This window comes from Montipora capricornis, chromosome 10, assembly GCF_036669925.1.
Source record: "Montipora capricornis isolate CH-2021 chromosome 10, ASM3666992v2, whole genome shotgun sequence".
NCBI classification, from domain to species: Eukaryota; Metazoa; Cnidaria; class Anthozoa; order Scleractinia; family Acroporidae; genus Montipora; species Montipora capricornis.
The window spans coordinates 31179978-31192477 of NC_090892.1; the positions used below are offsets into that span (position 1 = coordinate 31179978).

Here is a 12500-nt window from a genome sequence, read left to right on the forward strand (position 1 = left end):
GATAGTTTTTATGGCAATAGTAAAGCATTTTCGTGTCAAAATGAGGTTAGCGTTTTTCTGTTGTGCTAACTTAATTAAATATAAATATACATTCTGCCTCGTGAGTTGGTTATTCTTGTTAACCAGCAATGGTGTCAAAAGTCATTGCAACGCGAATGGCGTTTTAGTGCATGTCTTATGTTGTTTGTTTCAATAAAATGTTTCGCTGGAAAAGGATTCTGTGATATTTTCTGCCTTTGTGAATCATAATATCATTTTGTGTATTGAATTTTCGAGCTTAAGGTTGAAACGTGATATGGGAGGATATTTTTAGTATTGCTCTGTAAGCAGGAAAGGTTTCACGAAAATAAACAGGTCTTTTGGAAGGGTGCTTGAGTTTCAACAAAATGAGCCGCAAAATCAGCAAAAAATTGTGACGCCGGTGAATAATAAAGTAGCTGCTATTTCCAAAATGATGGAATTTCCTGGTGATAAATAACCTTGTCTTGGAGAGTAAATTTTTGACTTTGCAGAAACAATGGTCAACCTCAAGAGTTTGGGCGATTTTGATCTTTGTTTTGATTTCGTTCATTAATAGTTGTCAAACTTTATAACACTTGACAGAAAAAGAAACTTACGAAAACCCGGTATCTTGCCTTCATTTGACACAGATGCTTCACTGTTTGGCGAGTAAACATGCCGCGGTAACTTAATCACGGCGCCCGCTGAATTCCGGCTATGTTACTTTCGATTTTGCGATTTATTTGTGCAACCAAAAGTACAATAAAATTGAATGTAGAAAAAATCTCCCAAAATGTTTGTTGCTGATCGTAACTTTTTATATTTTATATTCATGGTTCAAAAATTAATGTTGTTTTCATGTCGTAAATTTGTTATTCTTGAGCGACCGTCCTGGAAACTTCCTTCTGCTCTTTCTAAAAACTGTGTATCAATTTACTTTTTCATCAATATTTGTTTTTGCATAAAGCAAGCTGACAAAATCTGTACCTTGCTGAGTTCGCATTTGTTAGCGTTAATAGTATTTTTGGTCCAATGCTTCCAATGTTTTACGAAGGGGTTGGTCACCCATCCAGATACTAACCCCGCCAGAGAGGGATTAATTGTAGTAAATTTTAGTATTACAAAGCTGCTCAGAGGGCACGCTTAAACTTGTGGTGAAAGAAGTTGTCAGGGAGCTTGAAAATTATCAACATGTCAGCCCAGAAGCCAAATAATGTTTCTCACTTCCCATTTATTTTCTTCAATCTTTCTGGGTTCAGTACTTTGCTAGTAACCACATGTCTTCTCAGGCTATTTACCCAAGACTTCTACCATGGAGTTACAATGATAGACAATACCAAAACAATGTTGTGCACTGTTAGAACTACATATTACCAAGGACAACTTGAATCTCCTGGAAGACAACACACAGCTCAGTTGACATTTTATATGGAATAAATCGCTGTGTTACGTCACTACCACACGTACAATACCAAAAGTGCAATAATAAAATTGAATGTAGATAAAGGCAGTGTAAATGCAGTAGTTTTTCTCGATCTAAAAGATGCTTTCGATACCGTTGACCATACAATTCTTCTGTCCAAATTATTCGAATATGGTAACCGCGGTATCGCTTATGAATGGTTTAAGTCATACCTAGATAATCGCAATCAACAGTGTTTCGTAAATGGTTCGCTCTCAAATAGTCAAATTCTCACTTGTGGTATTCCGCAAGGAACAATTCTAGGACCTTTGCTTTTTATTTTATACATAAATGATCTTCCTAATTACCTGTCTAATTCAGTTGCACGTATGTATGCCGATAATACCCACCTGACCTTTGCGAGTAACAACATAGAAACGATCAATGATGTTATGAATCACGACCTATATCCAATGTTAATACATATGGCTCGCTGCTAACAAATGGACTCTAAATTCATCTAAAACTGAGTTCATGTTAATTGGATCGCGGCAAAGGTTAGGTACTTACGATACTCCCCCTAAACTAATCATAGGTGGTGACATAATTAAACAAGTTAGCTCGGTTAAATCTCTGGGTGTGCATATAGACGAAAACCTTTCATAGAATATACATATTGAAAAAATAGCCAAGAAAATCGCATCAGGCATTGGAGCAATTAAACGTTGTAGGCCTTTTGTTAACCGAACCACGCTGGAGTCCGTTTTCAATGCCTTAGTTCAACCGTACTTTAATTACTGCAGCGAGGTCTGGGGGCATTGTTACAAAAGTCTTTCGAATAAGCTCCAAAAGTTGCAAAACCGGGCTGACCGTATTCTAACCTTCTCCAGTTATGACACAAGCGTTGATCCTCTTTTTGAGCAACTCAACTGGAAATGGTTGGATACTCAGTGACAAATACAAGTGGCCACCATGGTTTATAAATCTATTCATGGTCTTGCGCCCGACTATCTTGGTTCTCTTTTCACTAAATATGATAATAATAATAAGTAGGCATTTATATAGTGCCTTTATCCAATGTCCAAAGGCGCTTTACACAATAAAAATCAATATTAAAAAACAATAAAGCTAAGAAATGCTATCAATAATAACTATACTTGAACAAATAAGTCTTAAGCTTAGATTTAAACACATTGACATTAGGGCTTAACTTTATATCTAGTGGCAAATTATTCCATAATTTAGGAGCTACAACGGAAAAAGCTCTACCACCATAACTCTTGAGATTGTACCGAGGAACGTTTAAAAGATAATTATCAGATGATCGAAGCCTGCGCACAGGAATGCAACCCTCAAGCATATCATATAAATATAGGAGGGCTAAACCGTTGAGAGCTTTATACGTTAGGAGCAATATCTTGTAAACTATGCGCTGCTCAACTGGTGGCCAATGAAGCTGACATAACACTGACGTAACTGGGTCGTATTTACGACCACCAACAACCAACCGAGCAGCACAATTTTGAACCATCTGCAACCTCTTAATTAGGTAGCAGGGAAGACCAATCAGTAGCGAATTACAGTGGTCCAACTTACAAGTAACAAACGCGTGAATTAGAGTCTTAATATTCGCTTGCAACAAATATCGCTTAATTCTAGCGATATTCCTAATGAGAAAAAAAGCAGATTTACAAATAGCAGTGACGTGAGACTCAAGTGTCATGTTGTCATCAAAGGCGGTTCCCAAATTTCTCGCGGATGAAGTAGGTACTACTTGCTCATCGCCAACAAGTAAAAGATCAAGCTGTGGGTGAGGGCGGTGTTGCGCTCCAATGACTAGCACCTCCGTTTCACTATTATTAAGCTTATGCTTATTACACAGCATCCACTTATTTATATCACTAATGCAGGCCTCAATGCAGGAAACAGCAGAAAGTTTGTGAACCGTCGAAGGTGACTCGAATGAAAGATAAATTTGCTTGTCGTCTGCATAGAAGTGAAAACACATCCCGTGAAATCTAACTATGTTCCCCAACGGTGATGTATACAGTAAATACAAAATAGGTCCTAAGACTGGGCCTTGAGGTACACCCCAAAAAATATCTTGACTAGTGGACTTTCCCTCTCGAACCATCACAAACTGCTTTCTATTAGTGAGGTAAGATTTAAACCAGGAAAGCGCTATGCCCTTAATACCGAAATGATGTGACAATCGCTGCAAAAGAATAGAATGGTCAACGGTATCAAATGCAGCAGATAGATCTAACAAAACAAGCCAATAGGATAACAGAGCGGCGATTATCAATAGCTCGCAGGATATCATTTTGAACTCTAAGCAAAGCCGTTTCAGTACTATGCAATCTCTTGTATGCAGACTGGAAAACTTCACCTAGATCATTATTCAAAACATAGCTAGTTAACTGATGAGCAACAGCCTTTTCAATTAATTTGGAAGTAAACATTGAATTCGAAACCGGTCGAAAATTACTAAAAACCTCAAAGTCAGAATCCACCTTCTTCAATAAAGGGATCAACAGCGCTTCCTTGTGGACGTCCGCAACAATTCCTGTCTCTTGAGCACACACACAGGAACTGGATCCAAAGCACACGACTTTATAGAACCAGCCTTGATAAGATGCTTCACTTGTTCAACCCGACACCTCTTCAAAGCTGGTCAACTGAAAAGGGCAGTGGACTGAGTCTGAGAGGAAAGGTGCTGCATCGCAAGCATTGCTAGAGAGGTTATTATGGATATGTACAATTCTGCTATTGAAGAAATCTGCGAATCTCTCAGCTAAATCCACATCAGAAGAAGAATGAGGATACATCGGTTCAGCTCTCTTGTGCAATAATTTATCCACAGTTTGAAATAAAATCCGCTGATCACCTTGATGGTCCTCAATTAAGCCAGAATAGTACTCAAGCTTAGCATTAGAAATCAGATTCGAAACCACATTGCACTGATCTATAAAGTGATCTTTGTCAGTAGAGCGACGCGCGTATAAACTTGTAGCCGGTTGGACAGATATCACGATGAAGAAATCATTATCGTTGTCAGCGAAATTAAGCCAAGTTTCTGTCAGAGCCATCATATCAATATCATTTTCGACTACGAAATCCTTGATGGCTAAGGTCTTGTTTTTAACGGATCTTGCATTAAGCGGACACAAATCAGCAAGGTGAGGTTCTTTGCAAAAATTTATAGGTGTACAAGCGATAGAGATTAAGTTATCAACACAGCGCGGATTTGCATAAGCTGCCCCTTGATGTAATGGTGTTACACAGCGATAAGAATGAAGGTGACTAAAACAATCGTAGGAATATTAAAATGACAGTTTCGTCTTCTTTCCTGAACACGCCTTCCGGCTCTGTTGCCCCTCTATCTAGGCCAAAAAGAGTTTCCAAAGCGCCTCACACAATACTTGGTACCCAAAGCGTTAGGGTGGCCTACAGGAAGCATAACCTCAAGGCTCCTGTAATTCCAGGTAGAAAGTGTAACAGCCGAAGCAAACGAAGATAATGAAGAAGAAGTCGAAGATATACTCAAATTAGTTCTCGCTGCTTGATCCTGGGTCATTCGATAGCGTGAAATAGAATTACAATGAAAAGCAGGACCTGGATTACGTTCAACATCCATGTCAATGGCCAAATCGAAAACCGAAGGAAGTGACAAACATAGGCGGCCATGTTTATACCACACAACAATCGGCCGAGCAATCCTTGGTCTCCCGCATCATGCTCCCAAGAGTAAAACTTAAATGGCTCCACATAATTTCCTCTGGAGTCTCCGAGGCAGTCATTAAAAATAAAGAAATATAAAACCACGCTAGAAAAAAGAACAAAAAATAGCGAGCTACTGAAACAACGTGCAGCCATGTCAGGCGCATAACATTATGATCCACCTTATAATTTAAGGAACTCTGAAAACAAACTAGCTGTTCCATTGCCCCGCACCAATTTCCTGAAAAATAGCTTTAGCTATAATGGTGCGGTTATCTGGAACAGCTTGTCCCCTGAATTGCTGCAAGCAAAATCACTTCAATTTTTTTCGAAATGGTTGTCGCGATTTCTTCGTCTGAAATGACTAAACGCACACGGCATCTATACAAAGCAGAATTTTTTTATTTTCTCTATTTTCTCTTTTAATTTCGGATCATGTTTATATAGATTAAAGAAGATTGTAATTTTTATTATTATTATTTTATCTGATAGATATACCGTGTTTAAATAAAAATCAAGTTCAAGTTTAAGCAATGCATGTTTATTTTTTCTAAAGAGGACAGGAATTTCTTTTTTATGACAAATGATTGATTAATAGGCCGGTAGCCAGGTTTTTAACCTTAGAAAAGGATCTGTTTCGTCGTACAAACGTGTGAGGACCTGTGAGCGAAAGGGCCTCTGCTGGTATGACTTCTGGGTGACCCCTTAAATGGTCTTAATGACCCCCCAACTTGAAAAAAAATGTCTGGAACGGTGCAGGCAACCCAGTGTACCCTCACGGAGGAGCTAGTCTTATTGTGAACCGTTTGGAAACGTTTGTGCAGGGTTTCAGGTTGCATCAAGTGCAAATAGAAGTACGTAAGTTGAAAAGCTTCGGTCGGGATCTCACCCTTGAAGGATTCCAAACTAGGCTTGGTAGCCACCCTAGAATGTTCTGGAAGCTATGTTTTACATAACAAATGCAAAGCACATGTAGAAAGCCCAAAACACATGTGAATTTTGGCAAGCAATTTTCGTGATCTGGTCAAAGCTGAGAAATTTTGTCTTTGACCACACACAATGGAGAGCGTGTAGAAAAAGCACAGTCATTGAAAAAATGGAGGAAAAAACAAAAGGATTAAAAGCTTTCAACAAGAAAATAATTATGACAAAAAGGTAGAGAAAAGTATGAATAAATCAAAATGGGTGGGATTGCATTGCGTCATTGGTAATACAGAAATTGCTCAGAATCGGGTGAAATGTGTTAAAATGAGGTTCTTTAGTCATGGAGCATTTTAGTTTTGGACAAAAATTAATGGAGAATTTTTTGTTTCCCTCTCCGAAATACCCGATTTGGAAATTCATGTCAGTTGCTGTAAAAATTTCTGCCTCACAATTATTTTGAAGAAAGTATTGCTTTAACTGAACAACGGTTTTAAACCTACAATCAAAAATGAATGGAGTCTTGTGCCATTTTTATCACATGTCCATTCGCTGTTAAAACAATCCCACAATACCCCTCGTGCTTGTCATGTGCGATTTTGCACTTTTCTCTGAAAACCTTTCTTGAAACAGCTGTATAAGACTATGATAATTGTTTTAGTTCTCCAGATAAGACGTTAGTGCGAGGATCACTTCTCTCATTTGCAAAGGCATGCATGTTCAGGGCTTGAAATGATGTCCCTGTTGGCACCAGTCAAGATGTCGAGACAAATATGCATCAGTGGTTGCCCCCTGTAGCATGATGCTTCAATTTCAAGCAAGAACATTTAGTGAGCTTTTATTGTAGAAGCAGCCTCACAATCAGTGCAGGAGTCATTGACCACACTGCACAGTCACAATGTTTAGTTAAATTTGAAAAAGTACTTGTCATATTACACTTGTACTTCCCACTATTGCTGCCTATCACTTCTACGATTTAATTTAAAAGTGTTCTAAAGTTATGAAGCTGAAGGTTTTGATCGTGCAGATTCTCACCAAAATAAAGGCCTAAGATACACGTTTGAGATTTTATAAGAGAGTAGCCCAGATTTTTGGTACTGACACTTTTAGGGGGCATTTATTTCGCTTGTCACATTAGTTTGCAACATTAGTTCGCAGCAAATTCCATGTGGACTGTAAGAGGTACAGTATTACATGTAGCATAGACAACGATACACATGCTGACATCATGACTGATGGATGACAAAGCGGAGAGACTCAGTGACAGATATAATGAACGAAATGCATGAATATATGAAGTAAATTATATATTGAACTGCGGATATGAAATCAAGTAAAGCTATGATCCTTGCAGTTATGAACGCAATTTTGGCAATTGCGTAGAGAATTCTGAAAAATAAAGGACTTCACCGGGGTTTGAACCTCATGATGATGCCAGTGTGACCCTCTAAACAACTGAGCTATGACGCCACTGATGTTATGTCCTGGTCTTTTGTGGGTTCTAACGGTTCTGGTGATTAATGAATCAAGGAATGAAATGATATATGAAGTGAATCATACATTAGACTGCAGTATAGTTAACGACAGTTCAGGTCAACAATAGTTGTTCGAAAATTGGCCCAAGTTATGAATCTAAAATACATACATCTTATTCGGGGAACAAGGCACAGTTTGGCGGTTGTCAGGAGGTCCTAAAGTTAACTAGATTGGCATTAGCACTCTGGATATGAAGATTTCTATAATTGAAATTCTATTTTCTCCAAGGAGACATATTTGGATAATAAATTGCTGCGATTGTTAGGAACATTCTATAAATAGTTATTGGGTTGCCATATGGCAAGTGGTGAGTGGCGTTTTTTTTTAAATTGAGTTGCCATACATGTATAAGCTGTAACTGCCCGGAACTACAATGTAACAGAGGTTGCCAATACTCCAAAGCTCTGAATCAGTCTCAGGGTCTCTTGGTACAAGATAGAATTTTGAACTCGATGGATTAATTCAAGGGATTTAATGTACAGACAATCAGAGAAATAATCAATCAAGGCTGTGTACAGTGTCATTGCTGTAAATACTGATGGTGGAATTGACAAATCAAAATCGAACAATAGCAAATAAATCCATAGTTTTCACAGAATGATGTTCATAGTTTGGATGATAAGAGTTTACAGATGTAGAAGCCAACTCTAGTTATTCATAAGTTGCGGATAGATCATAGGTTCAAACTGAATAATTAAGATACTAACAATAATTATTATAGATTCTAACTGAAATAAGCCTGGTATGTGGCACGATATGCCAAAAAATAGAAACAACAAAAGGTACCTGCCTCACATGAGGATTAATATGGATTTGTAGCACATACGTGTAGTTTACATATCCTGACTCGCGTACAGCATATACAGTGTATAATGGATGATTACAACAATATCCTAGAGGTTTTAAATCAAAAAGGGTTGCAATGAAACCAAATAATCATTTCAGGATGTAGCAAAGAATAGCACTAATTTTGACAAACGCAACACTTGAAAGGCTAGCGCAAATAAAAAGATAAAAAACTTACATACCCTGGTTTACACTTGTACCAATGAAGACAGCGAAAGGTTAGCAGTAGCAGATTCCATAACCTTGCTGATAGCATGAGTAGCAATTTTTTTTATTTACCATGAGAAATTAGTCTTGTATTTATTTGGTGTAGGACGTGTTCCAAGTTTACGGAGAAGAAGTTGGGTATTTGCCCATTTCCTCACGATAATTTCTATGCGCGTGTGGCGAGCTATATTACTCATTTTGCTGTGAAATTCTAAAACTTTTCATAGATCTTATTAAATTCTAGATGGTTCGAATAAATGAGAAATAGTTTCCTTAAAACTAACATAGGCAATCCAGTTAGAAAATGAGATGAGTTTTATTTTTTTCTTTTATTTTATTTTTTTCCATGTCAGGAAAATGGAAAAGTTGCGCAACAGGTCTTTCTCGTCACTCCCCTGCTGAGTATTGTCTTTGTGCCTAGAGTCTTCTGTTTGTATCTTTGGTAGGTTTTAGGGGGTAGTATTAATGGCCGGAGATTGGGGAAGTGCTCCAGGGGCTATATTAATGATAATAGGTGTTGTCATTTAAGATTCTGTTCCTTCCTTGCTGGTTGTGGGCCAAACATTGTCAAGACAATGCAGATCTCGATTTAAGTTGATTCAAGTCGAATTGTCAATATTTCTTACTGTCCCGTTATCCTTCTTCCTGTAATTTTTCTAAGTAACTTGCGAATCGACAGTCTCTAAGAGGAGTTGTGTAAAGACAAGACAGTTTCGACTCAATGTGGGTGTATTGAACAACCCTCCACGAATTGGGTTTCTTGTTTTCATGCATGCAATGAAAATTAGGATGGGTTTTTTGCCTCTAATAGCAAAGATATCGTTTGTTTCAATAAAATTTTTCATTAGAAAAGATTTCTGTGAGATTGTTCGGCCTTTGTGGATTCATTGTGTAGTGTAATATTTGAACTTAACTAATTTGCATATGTGGGTTGAAATTTGATACGCGAGCAGTTTTCATAAAAATGACAGGAATTTTTAGTCCTGTTCTTTCTGGCAAATGAATAAAAAGCAGCTATAGTTTTTAACGTCAGAAAATGATTTGTTTTGGTAACTATAGTGTACAATGAAGTTTATTTGGGAAGCCAACAATATTTCTTTAACTGGTGCCTGGTTAACCCAATTTATTGCTACGACCTACTAGTGAGAAGAGTGTTTGCATTACTCATTAACACAAAGATTTTTCAACAATGTATCGCTTTGATCTAACCCAAAATCATTCAAGTACTACTAGGACCAAAAAATCGATTATATTTTTCTTTGGATTTCAAAACTACATGTATGTCAACTAAACAGTAAGTGGCCCAAGTTTTAAGCCTTGATTTAGAAAAGTCACCTGGTTATTTTAACTGGAATTTTCCTTTTTCATGGAGAGCCATTACTAACTTTATAGTCTTGAGAGTGCTGGATAGAGGAGAAAATGATGTCAAAGACTCAATGGTTTAAGAATGCAATGAGTGTGTACGCGGCTGAATTAATATGCAGCATGAGAGTTTGGGGCTTTCAGACTTTCAAATTTGTGTTTTGCATATATAATAAGCTTCGTTTATAGCTGAAATTTTAAGCTAGTGAGTCAATGACGTCACTTTTGCCTAGATCCAACCCTCTGATGTCCAATTGTTCAGTTTGGAACATGACTAATGGTGGCCCTTTAAGTGCAAAACTTACGCTCAAAGTAAACAACCTTTGAATAAAAATCAAAGCTCAAAATTTGCAGTCAAGTTTGAAGCAAACACACTTTCAAAATCTGAAGAAAAAAAGAAAGTGATTTTTTGTTCACAGTAGCACTTTCAGATAGTACAAAACATCATATTTATGAACCATTTCCTTCACTTTTGTGTTTGTCAGCATTATGATTTGCGATAATTCAGGTCCGTGTGTTCATAATTTGTTTTTGGATCTCATAGATGTTTAGATTTGCAATTACAGTAGTTCACCATGAAGTCAAAATAGATATGTTTCTGAGGAAACAAAACAAAAAATAGGTAGTGTTTTTTATCCGGACTAAGCAGCTCTTGGGATGATGAGAAATATGCCGCATTCCAGCTCGATCTCCTGGCCTGCTTCTGTTAAGCCCTGACCAAACAGGAGCAAGAGTTGACGAGAGTTGAAACTCTTATTGTCGTTTGGCTAGGAACTGTCATCCACTCTCCGCTACTCTCATTAACTCTCGAGAGCTCTCATCAAATTTGAAGCTGCTCAAATTTTCATGAGAGTTGTCGAGAGTTTGTCTCGTTTAGCCGTGCATGAGAGTTTGAGTGAGAGTTTTGCGGTCAGCAGTTACAGTTTCTTTTTTCCAGTGGGCTGAGATAAAACAGGAAAACTAATATGGCATCGGACTTGGGGACCAAGGAACAATGCCAATGCTTTGGAAAAAAAGTGGAGTCGGGAGGAAATTTTTGCACTAATTGACTTATACTATTCAAGACCTTGCCTCTGGGATGTTTCCTCCAAGGACTATTGCAATAGGGAAGTGACAGCCCAAAAGCATAAACATTAGAAATAAACCTGCAGAAGCTTACACACAAACTCATTTTAGCGATCTGGCTTGCTAAATATACCAGTTGGCTAGTCGCCATATTTACGTCAGAAAGGGTTTTCCCAGGGTCTCTCTTTTTTACACGTGTAACTCTCAACAAACTTTCATCAACTCTCGCTCTCATTTGGCCAACTCTCGATCACTCACAAGAGTTTCAACTCTCGTGAACTCTCATCAACTCTCGCTCTCGTTTAGCCAGGGCTTTATTGTTGGAGTTACCAGGAGTTGGGAGGCACAGTGGCCTCATGGTTAGAGTGCTCGACTCCGGATCGAGTGGTCCGGGTTCAGGTCTTGGCTGGGGACATTATGTTGTGTTGTTGGGCAAGACACTTTACTCTCAGGATGCCTCTCTCCACCCAGGTGTATAAATGGGTACTGGCGAAATACTTTGGTAACCCTGTGATGGACTAGCATCACATCCATGGTGGAGTAGAAATAACTCCTACTGTAGTCACTTCATGCTACGGAAACCGGAGATGAGCGCCGGCCTGATGGGCTTTTTGGCTTGTAAGCATCGACTTTACCAGGAGTACTTATTCTAGCATTTTTCTTTTTTTTTTTTTTGGATTGGCCCAGCCAGCATTACTCTTAGGAAACATCCAGTTTTAGCACCTTCAACAGTGTTCCAGATAAGAGTCACGTCTCAGGTCAACCCGACAAAGAAAACTTCCTGACCCGACAGGTGAAATGTAAATATTCAGTTAAATATTACAACAAAATTAAAAAAACAGAAGACGGAAATTTCTTGATGAAAAAGTATGTTGTTTAACTGTGAAAGCGACAAACGGTTAACATTCTCCCCTGCAGTTCATTCAATGTAAAGAAGAACCTTGACACAAGGTGATCACATGCACCTTTGTGGCTGCCTTAATAAGCACATGATCAGTTTCTTCCTTTTGACAGAACATCATGACCTTTGCCTTGATTCATAGTCGGAGACTGCAGAAATTTTAGTCTGAGAATTCGAAATTCAGAGTTTTATATAAAAATTGTGTTATTTTTTCTTCATCCGTTGTTTGGCTTGCCTTTTACTGTGATACTTTTTGGTGCAAACGTAAGGCCAAAAAACATTTTGATCTGGCATCAGATTAGACTGAAAAGCAGCAGAAACAACAAGTTCAGGCCTTCCTTAGTGTGTGGAGTAAATGTTTGCTTAGTGCAACTGCAAGACATGGGGAAAACGTCCGTCAGATCAGGCCGGCAAAAGAATGGCACACTTATTTCCGAATCATCATGAAACTTTAAAGAGAAGTGAGCGGGAGGATGGAAAAGCTCTGATTGCATGAATCAAGAAGGGATGAGTGCGATATCTGTTTTTCCAGTGAAATTT

The 12500-nt window shown here is 38.2% G+C and overlaps 1 protein-coding gene and 1 pseudogene across 9 annotated transcripts in view; both read left to right on the forward strand.

The window, feature by feature from the left end:
- The window catches only part of LOC138019970 (zinc finger CCHC domain-containing protein 14-like), a 129106-nt gene that overhangs the window by 58962 nt on the left and 57644 nt on the right, over positions 1 to 12500 (forward strand). The window lies entirely within an intron of this gene.
- Positions 1869 to 5481, forward strand: LOC138018764 (uncharacterized; annotated as a pseudogene).